This window comes from Paroedura picta, chromosome 8 (assembly GCF_049243985.1).
Source record: "Paroedura picta isolate Pp20150507F chromosome 8, Ppicta_v3.0, whole genome shotgun sequence".
In the NCBI taxonomy this organism is placed as follows: domain Eukaryota; kingdom Metazoa; phylum Chordata; class Lepidosauria; order Squamata; family Gekkonidae; genus Paroedura; species Paroedura picta.
Window position 1 is genome coordinate 3394103 of NC_135376.1, and position 16811 is coordinate 3410913.

The window sequence follows — 16811 nt, forward strand, 5'->3', positions numbered from 1 at the left end:
GAGACTCTCAGAGATTAGAAGCCGCCATTCTTTACCCTGCACTGGCTCCCAAAGTGGCTTCCGTCCTTGTCTCCTTCATTTTGCCCACACAACAGCCCTGTGAGGGAGGCTAGGCTGAGAGAGTTTGACCAGCCTACAGTTGCCTGGCAAGTTTCCACGACCGAATTGGGACTTGATCCTCAGTCTCCCAGATCCCAGACAAATGCTTGATCCTCCACACCGCACTGTGTGCACCCATGGAGTAAGTACACAACTCATTTCTGTTGGCAGAATTCATATATGCAAAAGGGTAAATCACCAGTTGCCGAAAGCATGAATAGCTTTATTCAGAAGAGAAAGAAGAGAGGAAGGCGATAGTCCTAGCAGTTTAACGGACTCACTGACAATCAGGGAGGAAATATACTCAAAGCAACAGGAAATCTCCAGTTGAGCCAATCAGGATTCTCGAGGAATTTATTAGAAAATACCAGGGAGTCCCTTACCTAGATATGCCAACAACTCATCTCCTCTGATGCTCTTGAATCACGCATGCTACATGTTCTAGCAATTTCTACTACGCTTAGCTGGTTCCTGTCTATTCCAAAGGGTGACTCTCCCCCAGCCTGTGCTCGAATTCCTGGCTTACCCACCTGGGACGTTCTGAGACTCTGCCTATGAGGTGCATGGCGGGGGGCAATTGCTGGGCTGTCAAATGGGGCTGGGAGGAGGGCTTTCTTGTGAGCCAACACCTGGATCACCTGGCTGGTTCCGAGGATCTGCTCACATAACTGGCTCAGGAAAATCTGCCACGTTCTGTGTTGCACAAGACTAGGTTGCACAGGGTGATGTCGCTGCTTTCGTAAGATCCGAACACAGAGCTATGGCGGAGACAGCAGATCCGGGAGCACCTGAGGGCACGGCGCACGCTGGGGATGAGCAGGATTAGACCTAATCAGTGGCTGGAATGGAGATGGCCAGGATTCTCCGGTAAGCTGCTTTGAGATTTCTAAAGGATGCAGAAGAGAGAGAGAGAGAGAGAGAGAGAGAGAGAGAGAGCACATGCATGCGCACTCATGTGCCCCCTCCTCCTCCTCCAGCCACAGCCCTAAAGTTTCCCTGTCCCACTAACCTGTTTGGGGACTTCCCAAAAGCCGCTTGTCTCCTGGAGGCTGGAGCCAGAGTGCTTGTCTTTGACCCGGCATAGATCTTCTGACAGACAATGGCCTGGGTTCGGATTCTGAAGGCCGTGGGTTTGTTTATTTGCTTGCTTGGATTGGGGTTTATACTTCCAGCTGGCTGGCTTGGGGCGGTGTCCATCATTTTAAAATCACAAAGATAACTATGTATACAATACATCTAAACTATATACATTACATTAAAACTTAAAAACCATTATAGGATCATGAAGTTGGAAGGGACCTCCAGGGTCATCTAGTCCAACCCCCTGCAGAATGCAGGAAATTCCCAACTACCTGCCCACCCACAGTGACCTCAGTTCAATCGGTGGTTGCGAGCCATGGTGGCTGAGGGGAACCTCCACATTCAGAGGCAGTCAACCTCTGAATCCCAGGGCCAGGAGGCACCATCAGGGGAAGGCCTTGGCCTGTCTGCCCTGTTGTCAGTCCTCCAGAGCAGGGGTAGTCAACCTGTGGTCCTCCAGATGTCCATGGACTACAATTCCCATGAGCCCCTGCCAGCGTTTGCTGGCAGGGGCTCATGGGAATTGTAGTCCATGGACATCTGGAGGACCACAGGTTGACTACCCTTGCTCCAGAGGAACTGATTGGCCCTTGGGTGAGGCGGGATGTAGGACTCGATGGACCTTCACTGGTCTGACCCAGCAGGGTCCTTCTGATGTTCTTACGCTCCGTAGCAAACCCCTTAAGACCCAACAAGTGCCGCTCGTTCTTCCTGGGACCATGGAGATACGCCAACCCTGCGAAGTATGGCTGGCTGTAACTGAAGCAAATCCCCAACGGGGCCCTGTGAGGAAACGTAGGGTCCCTGTTGTCCACCAGGGTCAGATGAGGGAGAAGCAAAAGAGCCAGAAGGGAAGCAGAGAACGCCACTGACTCAGGTTACCAACCCCCAGGCAGCACACGGAGGTCTTCTTCTATAACCACTGCACGGCCTGGGCAGAACCACTAGGCATGCCAGCCTCCAGACGGGCCCTGGGGATCCCCTGGGACTACAGCTCCTCTCCAGACTATAGCGATAAATTCTCCTGGGGATCATGGCTGATCTGGAGGCCTTATACCCCACTGTTCTCCCCAGCCTCCACCCCCACCCCAGGGGGAACTTGCTCCCTCTCACACCATGTTCCGGGTGGTGCTGAAGAGGCAGCAAAGCAATTTGGAGCCATCCTCCCCACCTTCCCTCCCCTCCCCCCACCCAGGTTTTGCCCTTGGAAACTCTTGTCTGGGTAGGAGAAGTCCCTTGCCAGTTCTGGGAGGGAAATGCAGACAGCGGAGATCAAAAGAGAGGGGGACCACCCGTTTGGCTGGGCCTGGGAGAAGCATTCCCAATGAAAGCCAGCTGGGCTGGGCTGGGCTGGGCCCTCAGCTGGGACGCATCAGGCGAGAGCTGCTGGTGTTGGTGGCCCTGATGTGACACAGGAGACCTGCGGGAAACATGTGCCGTGGTGACAGGGGTGACGCTGCAGCCAACGTATGGCGGCCCTGCGGGGTAAGCAGAAGACCTCCAGCGGTGCAGCAAGCCTGGTGGGAGTTCCTTGGCCAGCGATGGCCGAAATGTAGCTCTCCAGATGTCCATGGACCAAAGTTCCCATGAGGCCCTGCCAGCATGAGCCCAATTTCGTGGGAATTGAAGTCCATGGACATCTGATAGCACTGTTCTCACAGAGCAGTTCTGTCTGAGCTCTCTCAGCCTCACCTACCTCACAGGCTGCAGCGGAAGGGAAGAGAAGCCACTTTGAGACTCCTTCGGGTAGTGAAAAATCAAGTCTTCTATAAATCCCTACAGGCCACCCTGCAAAACCAGCCTTTTTCTCCCAGGGAATTTATTTCTGCCTTCCGGAGACCAGTTCTAATTCTCCAGCCACCATCTGGAGCTTGTCAAGCCCCCTGGACATCTGAAACAATTTCCGTGTTGCAGAAGCATCTTCTCTGCACCTTCAGCACCTGGGGACCCCCAAAGGAACAAGGATTGTGTAGTGCAGGGGTAGTCAACCTGTGGTCCTCCAGATGGTCGTGGACTACAATTCCCATGAGCCCCTGCCAGCGAATGCTGGCAGGGGCTCATGGGAATTGTAGTCCACGACCATCTGGAGCACCACAGGTTGACTACCCGTGGTGTAGTGGATGCAGAGGCTCAGGGAATCAAGTCCCGTCTGCCAGATCAGAAGCTGCCAGTCCTAACCCCGACACCATGCCAGCTCTCCCAATCTAAGTCCCTCCCATCCGCAAACCCCACCCTCCTCCGGCTCCACCCCCCAAATCTCCAGGTGCTTCCCAACCCAGAGGTGGCAACCCTAGATCCAGATTAGAGCTGTTCTCTTCCCTCTCCTGCTGGAGCATGTCTCTTGATTGGAGACAGAGAGAGAGGGAGAGGGAGACCTCAGGGGTACCTCATTGGTGCTTCCAAAATCACTCAAAGGATGCTAGCTGTGTGATTGGAGGATCTGCGATGAGAGCCACTCCCACCCCAAGGGGGGAGGTCCCGTCTTTCTCTTTGCAGGGCCGTAGAAGCATCTTCGAACCTAAATTAAAAGGACTCTCGACTTCATTAGTGGATCAGGAGACCCCTCTGGTGGCTGAAGGTAGAATTGCAGGGGAACAATAAAGGTGCCTTTCTGGTCAAAATGGGTCGCTCTGGGCTGATGTGGGTGCTCCGATCATGGCGTGTCCTACGCCTGAAGATGCCAGCCAGAGGTCTTGGCGAAACGTCAGGGACTTAAGGTAGCAGACCATGGCCAAGGAGCCAAGAAAATACGCAATTAAACACTATTTTAGTCTGAATAGCCAGGTTCGATTCCCCACTCCTCCACGTGCAACCAGCTGGGTGACCTTGGGCCAGTCACAGTCCTGATAGATCTGTTCTCACAGAGTGGTTCTTCTAGAGCTCTCTTAGCCTCAACCACCTCACAGGGTGTCTGTTGGGGGGAGAGGAAAGGAAGGTGATTCTAAGCTGTTCTGAGATTCTTTCGGGCCGTGAAAAGCGGGGTATAAAAAACAACTCTTCTATTTTCTCCCATGTGACTGTTTTCCATATTTGCTCTCCTTTTAGGTTTCACCTTTTTAAAAACCAAAACCTGTCAGATTTCCTTGAAACTGTTTTTGGAACTCCTGGCTTTAAAGGATCACAGTAATTGGATATTATTTGTTTGTTTGCTTAAAAGATTTAAATCCAACCTTTCAGATACAAAACAAGAATATATTCAGGTGGCTTACTCGGTCAAATGGCAAAACTCCCAAACAAATAAACATTAGAGACATGTTAAAACAGATATAATATATCTAAAACCACAAGATTATCAAGCAGCAACCACCAGCAGACAACTTAAGTCTGAGTCCATGGTCTGAATTATACAACCAACTGGTGGAATAACCCTAAACTGAAACCCTTTTTGGACTTATACCCCGCTTTTCACTACCCAAAAGAGTTCCAAAGCGGCTTACAAACCCCTTTCTCTTCCTCTCCCCACAACAGACATCCTGTGAGAGAGGTGGGGCAGAGAGAGTACTAAGAGAACTGCTGTGCAAGAGCAGCTCTAAGAAGACTGTGACTGGCTACATGCAGAGGAGTAGGGAATCAAACCTGGTTCTCCAGATTAGAGTCTGCCTCTCTTTAACTACTACACTACGCTGTCTGTCAAAGAACCATGTTTGACATCCCCACAGAGGGGCTAAAAGAAATGCCAAGTCCCTCCCAGCCCATAGAAATCGAGCATAAAATAGAGAAAGCGAGACTCAGCCCTTCTTCTTAACAAGCTACTTTTCTCCATGAGGGGAATTTTAGGAGCACTCAGACTAGCAACTCCTACCCACCTCTTTCTCTAAACTGTCTGGGAAAACCCGAACTGGTGATCCTGCTAACTGCCCTTTTATAAAAACGGCTTCCAGCTTTCTTTTTCTAGGTTGCGTTTTTGTCAGCTGTGTTTAAGCCGATCAAAAGGGTAACAAGATCTGGGGCTGCTTAAAGGCTTATTATAGGCTTGGGGAAAACGAACAGGAAGTAGGGAAGTCAAACTGGACTCATGGCCGGCCGACAGGTCTGTTTGCTTCCTTAGAAGGAGAAAACTAGAATGTCAGGGAGATGAGCAAGCTAGCCCTCTTCCCATGACAACTGCTTCACTTTGGGGGGGGGGATTTTTGATAGTCCAGGGACTGTATTACTCTAATTATATATATTATATATTTATAATTATATATTCTGGTGTTCATTAGGGCCACTAATGCAGCAAAGAGGTTAAAACATACGCGTTAAAACCATTAAAATCAACCACTGTCCCAAACACAGGTTACAAAAACAGTGAACAGGGTTAAAATACATACAAAATGCAAACAAAGAATTAAAACACTCTGGACATAGAATCCAGTTGGGGTTGTGAGTGTCCTGCATAGTGCAGGGGGTTGGACTAGATGACCCAGGAGGTCCCTTCCAACTCTATGATTCTAGGATTCTACGATCTTATGTGAGCCAACTTGGCGTAGTGGTCAAGAGCAGCAGCCTCTGTTCTGGAGAACTGGGTTAGATTCCCCACTCTTCCTCCACATGCATCCAGGTGAGTGACCTTGGGCTTGTCACAGTTCTGTCAGAGCTCTCAGTTCTCTCAGAGCTCTCAGACCCATCTACCTCACAAGGGGTCTGTTGTGGGGAGAGGAAGGCAAGGTGATTATAAGGTGATTTTACTCCTTTGGGGAATAAAAAGTAGGGTATAAAAACCAATTATTCTTCTATTTAAAGTCACAGAAATATTGGACAACACCAAGAGCTACTAGACTATTAGGCGAAGCTACTGAAATTCACAAAAAACTATATAGTTTCAACAAAAATGAAGAGTGTCTGAAAATCAACAAAACCTGGCTACCAGTCCTAAAAAACATCAGAATAAAAAAACATGGAACTCTACAAACACTTCACAATAGTTCATCAGATAAGACAGGCAGGACCTTGACTAATGGACTCTCTAATGAACTCAACCTAGGCACAGGAAAAATACTTCCTATTGGACTTGCTAATGAACCCCATCCAGACACAGGAAAAGTGCTTCCTTGACCCAGTTCAGACCGGGGAAACTCCCAGGCAAGACACAAATTTGATGTGTTACACAAACACACACCATCCCCCAAGAAGTAAATAAAATATCCAGGGACTGGCCACACACTCAAGACTTTGGAAAGGAGAGATTCCCATCTTGCCATGCCCGATCTCTAAAGATGAAACACCAGGGTCTAAAAAACTACCAGTCCACAGCCACACAGTCCACAAAACACGAAAGTGAAGGATAAACACAGGAAAAAAAACATATAAAGCATACGAGATATACAGAACAATCATAATACAAAAATTTACGAGCGGTTTACAAATCTTACCATGCTATTTAGGTCATCCAAAGCAAAGAAAATGTTTAGCGCCCCTTTTTATTTCGTGAAACCAGCAATTAATTCTGGCACCCTGTATTGCCTACTTACATATTTTGTCCAAGAGTCCCAATCTAAAGACTCCTCATCCTTCTCCTCTACACAGTTAATCAATACTCTGGCTTCTCTTCAGTTTGCATAAATCTTTCGCTATTTTTGGACAACAAGGATTGAAACGCTGGTGAGGAAGGAGGGATCGCTGGGGGAATGCCAAATGAAACAGAGCGGTCTGCACCAGCTGGCAGAGGACCAGAAGAGGACAGGTGAGCCTCCACGGGGAGAAACTTCTAGAACGTGGAAGGGCCCCCTCCTGGGTTACCACCCCCCAAATCTCAACAAGGGAGGGTTTCCAAAAATGCCCGTAGCAGTCAGGTGGGTTCTCTGTTAGCCTACATTGGGTCTCAGAAGGTTTTTAGAAAATCAGGTAATGTGTGTAAGTATAATTGATGGCGTAGGGGGAAATAGCCTAGCTTTCTACATGCGGGGAGGAGTGCTGACATGAGAAGGAAAAGGTGGTCTTCTTACCTGCCTGTGCAGATGGGTAGGCTGAAGCTATATTATTGGGATGTTACTCAAATCTGTGAACACGCATGAAGCCGTCTTATAGTCAATCAGTTCAGTATTGGTCAATCAGGTCAGTAATGCTGACTCAGCAGCTTCCCGAGGTCTCATGTGGAGGTCTTCCAAACAGCACCTCCCTCCTGATCCTTTTAGCCAGAGATGCCAGGGATTGAACCAGGGACCTTCTGCATGCCAAGCAGATATTTGGCTACTGAGCCACATCCCCTCTCCTATGAGTTTTAACTGAGTTGCCTCCTGCCTCTCAACTCACTTGTCCGTAAGTAACTCAAGTAGCAGAGAGCTGTGAGGAGAGGGCTTGCCCGTCAAGAAATACTAGAGGAGGAGAGTGACACTCCAGTGGAAAGTATCTGGGTGAAGATAAGGGAGGGGAAAACAGAGTGTAGTGGTTAGCGTCTGCTGCAGGCCACCTAGCCAGGGTGAAGATGTGGACGCTGCCCTCCCTGAGTTACTTGAGAGAACATCTGGGCATCCCTGTAACTGTGGGCATCCCTGTAACTTCCCTGATGTGTGCTGGGAAACAAGCCCTGCTAAGCCTCCGGTCGGGCAACTCCCTGACCTTCCTGTGAGGGCGTGGCGATAGAGGAAACGATTGCGACCTTCTAATCGATCATACAGTTATCAGGGATTGGCTGTAGTTCTGCATATTGGTTCTCTCTTGTTCCTGGTTTCTGTCAGGCAGAGAAAGCAGCTAAGTCGGCGGCATGTTCCCCTCAGGAATGTGGTTTCTGATAATGGCTGAAGAAACATTCGGAATAAGGTCAGGCCGACCTTATCTCCTACCCAGGCTTCAGGGCCAGCAGAAGGAAAGGGATGAGTGTGTGATGGCTAATGTAAACCTGAGGGCTGAGGGGGCTATACAAGCAGAAGACTCAGAACTTAACGGCTATAGGGTGGTCTCGGAGATGGAATGAGGGGTGGAGGCCCCAGATTACTGGCCCAGCTTCGAAGGGCCTCCTGGCCTCCAAAGAGAGCATATTTAACACCATGTAATTGCATTGTTTGGGGTGCAGGTGTCCTTGTGGGATCATTGCTTTAGGATGCTCTGGGCTGATCCTGCGTTGAGCAGGGGGTTGGACTAGATGGCGTGCATGGCCCCTTCCAACTCTATGATTCTGTGATTCTATGATTCTATGGCCTGTATGGCCCCTTCCAACTCTATGATTCTGTGATTCTATGATTCTATGGCCTGTATGGCCCCTTCCAACTCTATGATTCTGTGATTCTATGATTCTATGGCCTGTATGGCCCCTTCCAACTCTATGATTCTGTGATTCTATGATTCTATTCCCCCTGCATCTGTGTGTCCTTTGTTTCACTGTCGTTGTCCATCATCGGAGGAAGTTTGCTTGCACATAAAAGCTCACACCTTGAATAAAACTTTGTTGGTCTTAACGGTGCCATTGGACTCCAATTTTGTCCTGCAATTAAATAAACGGTTTTCCTTCATAAAAAGGTTTTCCTGTCTTGTGTGGTTTGGGCAAATTCACACTAGGCCTGTAACCCTGAAAAGCTCCTGGGCCATCAGCTGCTGAACAATTTCATTTATAAAATGATAGAAGAACCTACGAGAGGCTCGACCAAACTCAACTTAATCCTGCTGGTTCGGGTGAAGGAAGTGGTACCATGTCTTCCTAGAATTTCTTATAAGATGGGGGGCCAAGGAAGCTCATAGTCAGATGTGTATGTTAGACTTTCGTAGGGTGGACTTTAATAAACACAGAGACTTCCTTCCTTCCTTCCTTCCTTCCTTCCTTCCTTCCTTCCTTCCTTCCTTCCTTCCTTCCTTCCTTCCTTCCTTCCTTCCTTCCTTCCTTCCTTCCTTCCTTCCTTCCTTCCTTCCTTCCTTCCTTCCTTCCTTCCTTCCTTCCTTCCTTCCTTCCTTCCTTCCTTCCTTCCTTCCTTCCTTCCTTCCTTCCTTCCTTCCTTCCTTGGATTTCTAGGTCTCCCTTCTTCAAAAGGTTCTTGAGACAGCTTACAACAAGAGAAATAACATTGTACGATTGTTGTTGTTAGGTGCGAAGTCGTGTCCGACCCATCGCGACCCCATGGACAATGATCCTCCAGGCCTTCCTGTCCTCTACCATTCCCCGGAGTCCATTTAAGTTTGCACCAACTGCTTCAGTGACTCCATCCAGCCACCTCATTCTGTCATCCCCTTCTTCTTTTGCCCTCAATCACTCCCAGCATTAGGCTCTTCTCCAGGGAGTCCTTCCTTCTCATGAGGTGGCCAAAGTATTTGAGTTTCATCTTCAGAATCTGGCCTTTTAAGGAGCAGTCCAGGTATCTTGTACAATAAAATATTTAAAATCTTGTTGATCAGAATGCTGGAAGAGAGAGGAGCAAGTGATGGGTCAGCCATTGCATGATCGGAAACATGGGAAGGGATCCAAGAAGCCGATTTGGATGAACAGAGAACTTCAAGAGGGGCTAAGGAAGAAAAGGTAAATGTTCAAGAAACAGAGGGAAGGACAGATCTCTAAAGAAGAGAATCTGGTCAGCCATCAGAGAAGCCAAAGCTGAGAGTGAGCTGAGTCTGGCCAGGGAAGCCCATCATAACAAGAAAAGCTTTTTCGGATATGTGAGGAGCAAACGTAAGGTAAATGAGGCAATAGGCCCACTGCTGGGCAAAGAGGCAGAGGCCCTGACAAAGCAGAAAGGCTCAATACCTACTCTGCCTGTGTGTTTGCCCCAGAAGAATATGGACACCTCTAGGGATGGCAGGGGGCAAGGGGTAGTGTCAGGGTGGCAGGCTGACAAGGACAGAGCGGTTGTGGAGAGGCACTACGCCACCCTGGCCCCTCTCCAAGTTATTTCTGAGATCTGCAAGAACTGGCATGCCTAGGCTAACCGGGTCAGGGGGGAAATGTCTGGTTAGCATATTCAGATTAGGAACTTCCTGATATTTCCCAAAGAATCAACTCCTGGGTCCCAGTTGGAGACGACCTGCTCTTTGGAGCACATTTCCTCCCTGAGCATGGAAGAGTGGCAGCTTCTAATCTGGCCAGCTGGGTGGGATTCCTGCTCCTCCTCTACATGCAGCCAGCTGGGTGACCTTGGGCTAGTCACAGCACTGAGAGAGCTGTTCTCACTGAGCAGTAATCTCAGGGCTCTCTCAGCCCCACCTCCCTCGCAGGGTGTCTGTTGTGGGGAGAGGAAAGGGAAGGCGACTGTAAGACGCTTTGAGCCTCCTTCGGGTAGAGAAAAGCGGCATATAAGAACCAACTCTTCTTCTTCAGAAATCTCAGGGCTCCCTCAGCCTCACCCACCTCACAGCCTGAACTGGAGGCCTTGTATGGCCTTTTGGAGTGCATGCCCAGCCACTGAGTTGTAGCCCCTCTCCATGTTAGTTCATGTTTGGTACGGAATACATGTCTTCTCCAGGTTGCATCAAAGGCTATGGGGAGAGATTGCACAACAGCTCTGAAACGGGAAACGCCCGCAATTACTGGCCTCCAGCACTAATTGGAACACAAGGGTCTCTGGGAACTTGGCAAGAGAGCAGAAATCGAGAAAAACATGGCAGTCTGCCGGTTTGCCAAGCCGAGGAGAATCTCCACTTGCAGGTTATGAACAGGGCCAGCTGAAGCTACATCCTGCATGGAGGGGTGGGGGGCTAAAGGGGGGCAAATGCTCAGCCAGTTATTTATTTATCATACACAGGAAGCATAAGATATTGTAACATATATAACCAAGTTGATAGAATGGGTACGCAGATTGATTGGCCGATCCCACTAAATGTTGATATCTTAATTTTCAACCTGCTCCATCGCAGCTGTGGGGGAGTACAAAGAGCTCTGTCACATCTCCCTGGAAAGCACAACGCTCACATTCCTGTAACATGAGAAACAGTTTGATGGGCTGCACCACAAACACATTTGAGTCCTGGTATTTTGCCCCATTTAAACAACTGGTCTGCACAACCGCCAAAGGCTATTCACATTCTGTTTGTTGCGTTCCGTCTTTTATGTGGCAAGTCAAAATCCTGCAGGCGTCTCATTGGTTCTGATCAGGCTGAAGAAGAAGAAGAAGAAGAAGAAGAAGAAGAAGAAGAAGAAGAAGAAGGTCGCCTTCCCTTCCTCTCCCTGTAACAGACACCCTGTGTGGCAGATGGGGCTGAGAGAGCTCTGACTGGACTGTGACTATAGTATTATCAGACTGATGAGCCCAAGGTCACCCAGATCCAGGTGTGCTGGCAGGGGCTCATGGGGATTGTAGTCCATGGACATCTGGAGAGCCACAGTTTTATCACCTCACCATACCAGCCCCAAAGGTGAGCATTTAAGTGTTGCAGCATATGCATCCCAAATTGATTGACAGATCAGAAGCTCCCCTGTGCAAGACTGCCCCCCTCCCCTGGCTATAAGGTGCCCCATAGAAGGGCATCTCTAGGATGTGCCAACCAACCTGGGTTCTCCTGCTCCATTGTCAGCTGAATGGAAGAATTGTTGTGCTCCAGCACCATCTAGTGGCCACTCCTGTGAAATGACGCTCAGCGATTGAAACCGAGAAGATCAATTCAGGTGGGCAGCTGTAAAGTTAGGCCTTTAATATCAATACAGCTATAAGTTGCAAGATATGTATGTGTGTGTGTGTGTGTGTTGTGGGTTTATGAATGCTTATGTATTATGCCAAGAACTTGTACTGTATGGCCATTTATCTATTTTCACTGTAAACCTCCCAGAGCCAAAAAGGAGGGCAGGATAGATTGGACGGACGGAAGGACGGACAGACGGACAGACAGACAGAGCTATATTATTGGGATGTTATTATTGGGATGTTACTGTTTTTTAGTAGAAAAGATCAATGGGATCCATCTCTGGGAGGCAGGGAGGGAGGGAGGGAGGGAGGACTTAAGGCGCGATGCAGAGAGAGATTGCTCCTCCACAAAACAGCAATGCCATTCTGGTGTTCTTATGCATTCAAGAGAGGGAAGCACAGCTAAGGTGAACTTGGGAAGGAGGAAGGAAGGCTACGTGGACTCCGCTGGACTCCGGAACACGGCAGCACATTTCATCTGAGCCAGAAGTCTGACGAATGACGGCCATCTCAATCCGGCAGCCCAGCTTCAAGGTGAGCAAACGGAAGAGGCAACTGAGCAGCACGTCTTTTGAGGGGGGGGGGAGAGGGCGAACGTGGGAAGGTGAAACTTCTTCTTCCAGAGGGAACAACGGGGGCAATCCTCCAGAAGCCGTCCCTCTCCTGCCCCCCCTCCCCGAGCACCAAGAACACAGAGCATTACTGCCCCCAACAGTGCGTTTCACTAGGGCTCATAGCCACGGATGGACCTCTGCTCCATATAAGAACCGAAGAGAAGCCGTGTTGGGTCAAGCCAGTGACCCATCCAGTCCAACACTCTGGGTTACACCATAGCCATAACCCAGGGACCACCAGGAGGTCCACCAGCAGGGCCAGAACTCCAGAAGCCCTCCCACTCCTGGCCCCCCCAAGCACCAAGAAGACAGAGCATCCCTGCCCCAGACATAAGAGATGCCATGTTAGATCAGGCCAATGGCCAATCTAATAAAACTCTCTGTGTCTCACAGTGGCCAACGCCCTGGTGCCCTCAGAAGGTCCACCGGAAGGACCCAACTCCAGAAGGCCTCCCACCTTGGCCCCCCAAGCACAAAGCAGCTGAAAGTGTCCCAGAGTTACAACTGGTCTCCAGACAATCGTATTCAGTTCCCCTGGAGAGCCCTCTGATGGAGAGGCTGATTCTGTGAAGGTTACAGGAGATGAGTGACAGGGTTAGAATCATAGAATCTTAGAGTTGGAAGGGACCTCCTTGGGTCATCTAGTCCAACCCCCTGCACTATGCAGGACACTCACAACCTGTTAAGGTTGTGAGTGTCTTGCTTAGTGCAAGGGCTTGGACTAGATGACCCAAGGAGGTCCCTTCCAACTCTAAGATTCTATGGAGAAAATGGCTGCTTTGAAAGGTGGGCTATATCGCTTTGCCCCCTCCCTGGGCTGCACCCCTAAATTGCCAGGCACTGCCCACTTTGACCCTGTCGATTCTACTCTCTTCCCTCACCCAGCCACTGTCTGTTCCCTTGCCTTGCTGGCGCAGAATCTCCGTTGTGGCACCTGTGGCGTCACAGGTGGTAGGAAGATAAAGCACCTGCAGGCAGGGCCTGCCTCTTTTGTTCGGCGCAAACCTTTGCCTCCCGGATCATTACCTTCATTAGGAAGGGCAATTTAACAGACTTGCGCTTGAGCAGGCAGAAGGAGCCTGGACCCAGCCGCTGTAAGAGTCACAGTTTGGCTTCTCTGACAGTCTTCCAAAGAGCTCCAGTTCTTCTGGACATGGTCTGAGCTGCTAAAGGGAAGCTGCTGATTGTTAGAGGCTGCAGAGATCAAAAATCTCCAGGGCCACTTTTATGGGGTTAAACGTTTTTTAAAGACATCATTTGCCTTGGAAGCACAGGCGCTTTTTCGCAGTATTCTCCCCATCTTCCTGGATAGGAAGGAAATGTTGTTCAAACAAATGACAAAAAATGATCTGATTCCAATGGTAACAAGAAAAAGAAATTTTAGTTATAAAAATAGAAGCACGCTTTGTATGACATTCACATGTAGGGACATTTAACTTATTGTGAACAGATGAATCCGTTTCCAGGGAAACTGATTTCTGTCACCTGGAAATCAGTAGCAATTAGGGGGAGATCTTCAGTCACTACCTGGAGGTTAGCAAACTTAGGCTGCACCCACCATACAGAGGATATCTGGTAGCCATCTTCAAGTACTTAAAGGGCTGTCACAGAAAAGATGGAGCAGAGATGGTTTCTGTTGCCCCAGAAGGTCGGACCAGAAACAATGGGATGAAGTTAATTCCAAAGAATTTCCTGCTAAACTCCTGGAAGAAGTTCCTGACAGTTACAGCAGTTCCTCAGTGGAACAGGCTTCCTCAGGAGGTGGTGGGTCCTCCTTCTTTGAAAGTTTTAAAGCAGAGGCTAGATGGGCATCAGACAGAGATGCTGATTCTGTGAACCGAGGCAGACGGTGAGTGGGTGGGCAGAAGGGATTGTGTCAGTGCTTGGCTCTTGTGGCCCTTTCTTGCATGCCCAGCACATCTGAAGGGGGCCGCGGACTGACAAATTCGAGGGGAGCCCAAAGGATTTACAGGGGGCCACCTGGTAGCTGCACCAACGAAATACCCTTTTTTGTCATGAATGATGTCAGTCATTGCTAGAAAGTTTGACCTCTGTCAAGGAGAAGACAAAGAATTCATATTGTCCATTCCTTTGTGTGTGCGCCCGAATGAATACATTCAAGAACTAAAAAAACAAATGCCACATGCTTCTTTGGGTCAAACATTCTAAACTTTAATTTCATACAGTGTCGTAAAAAGTTTATCCAGGACGTTGGGACGTTCCGGTTTCCTTGTTGTTCATTAATCAACCGTTTTCTGCCTGTCTGATCGTGTTGTGTGATATTGTGTGGTTTCCTTGTTGGGGGAGGGGGGGCCTCTGGAACCTGAGAAGACCCCAGAAAAGAGCTGTGGCTTGAAAAAGGCTGTAATTAGAAAGGCCTAATTGAATGGGCAGCCTGCAGGGGCAGACCGCGACAGCAACGCAACCGCCCAGCAGCCATCTGGGTCCAGGTTCTATTTGCGAAATGGAAGAGCCCGCCCTGGTTGCAAGCTCTGGTCTCAACCCAGCATTTCCAGTGTGCCAGAGAAGCCCCATCGGCGCACTCCTGGGGAGTTCAAAAAGAGGGCACCATGGAGGCTGCTGTCCTAGCCCTCCCGTTCCTCCCCCAAAATCTGTTCTTTCAGCAGCTCCCCCGGTGACCCGGGCCCAGAGGCAGCTGCTCAAGGCTGAATCTCCAAGGGGTTATTCCGACACCAGCAGCATCATAGCAACCGCTCGGAAGGAACGTGGCCCTCCGCGGATGCCAGCCGATGGGGAGGCAGTTTCTATAGGAACCGACTTCAGAGTGCAGGAGGAGGCGGGGTCTCCGCGGAGGAAGACGTCATCCCTGAGCGGCCACGCAGAGCCGCCCGATCACAAGTGCAAGCGTAGGAAAGCTCTCGGGGTGCCATGAACGTTCGGCCCCACTGCTCTCAAGAGGGCCTTTTGGGATCGCTGTGACCAAGGGGGGGCAGGGGGGTGCGTGGACTGGACCCTCGTCTTCACAACCTGCACCAGGGTGCACTTCGTCTGAGAAGTGGCACCCGGAAGAGAACTTCCAGTGAGCGATACAGAGAAAAGGTTCTCGGGGAGTTCCAAAGCCCCCACCTGTCCGGAAGCTGCCCGCAGTGTCTCTGTATGATTCACTGGCAACCTTCCTGGGAGAAGTTCTTCTCCCTTGTTAAGCAGCTGCTGTGAGTGGAGCTGTCTCTTGAATGGAGATGGAGCAAAGCCATCTGGCCTCACTGGAGGTTCCTTGTTTCATCTCTGTATGAGTCACTGTTCTGAGATTGTTCTGATGAGGCAGTGGGTTAGGTGAACTCATGCAGGAAATCAAGAGATATGCTCCTCTGAAGGTGGGCTGCTTTTATTGTACTGTTTTTGGTTATTTTTGTACTTTCTGCTTTAATTCACATTTTAGAATACCAAGCAGATAGGAATGAGATGGTGTAGGGCAGGAAAAGCATGAAAATTCAGAGACGAAGGCAAACTTCTCCCGTGATTAGATTTCCTGTCTCCTTCAGACAGGAGTCAAGGGCCTACAGATCACTTGCCTCTGCAGTATGGGTGAACAACACGCGTGGTGGACACTGGATTTTGGAGCTCTGGGTGTGCCAGCATATATTTGTATCCTGCTTTCCCTCCCAATAGGGGCTCCAAGAGGCTTAGAACATAGTTCGGTCCTTCTCCATTTCCTCACAACTCTGCAAGGTAGGCCACGAGAGTTCATGACGACCCTAAAGGTCACCCAATGGGCTTGCATGGTAGAAGGCAGATTCAAACCCGGGTCTCCCAGGATCTGAAGAATCTATTGCATGTCAACTGTATTAGGTGTCCCCACATTTTAGTATCTGGGGAGAGGGCGCGAAGTATCTGGGGAGAGGGCGCGAAGCGCCTCTCGCCACGTCAGGCCGATGGGGCTTGATTACTAGTTTATTATATTTCTATACCGCCCTCCCCGGAGGCTCAGATTACTTACACTGGTTAACAGATTAACTTTACATTCAAGTGCCTTAAAACTCTTGGGTGCACACTATCCGGATCTGGAAATATCAAGTTTTCAGTTCGTCTGGTTGTCTGTGAAGGTAGGCAGTTTGTGAGGAGGAGGAAGAGGAAGAAGAGTTGGTTTTTATATGCCACTTGTCTCTACTAGGAGACTCAAAGCGGCTTACAATTGCCATCCTTTTCTGCTCCCCACAACAGACACTCTGTGAGATAGGTGGGGCTGAGAGAGCTTCAAGAGAACTGCTCTGTGAGAACAGCTCAATCAGTGCCATGGCGAGTCCAAGATCACCCAACTGGCTGCATGTGGAGGAGGAGCGGGGAATCAAACCCGATTGGCCAGATTAGAAGCTGCCACTTTTAACCTCTACACCAAGCTGGCTCATCCTGATAGTTGGGCAGAAGGGACTGTGACAGTGCTTGCCTGCCCAGGGAACTGCTGACTGCCACTCTGGGGTCGCCTCCAGGCCAAACGCATGGATTCTGGTTTCTTTTGGGAGGCATCATGTGGGCATGG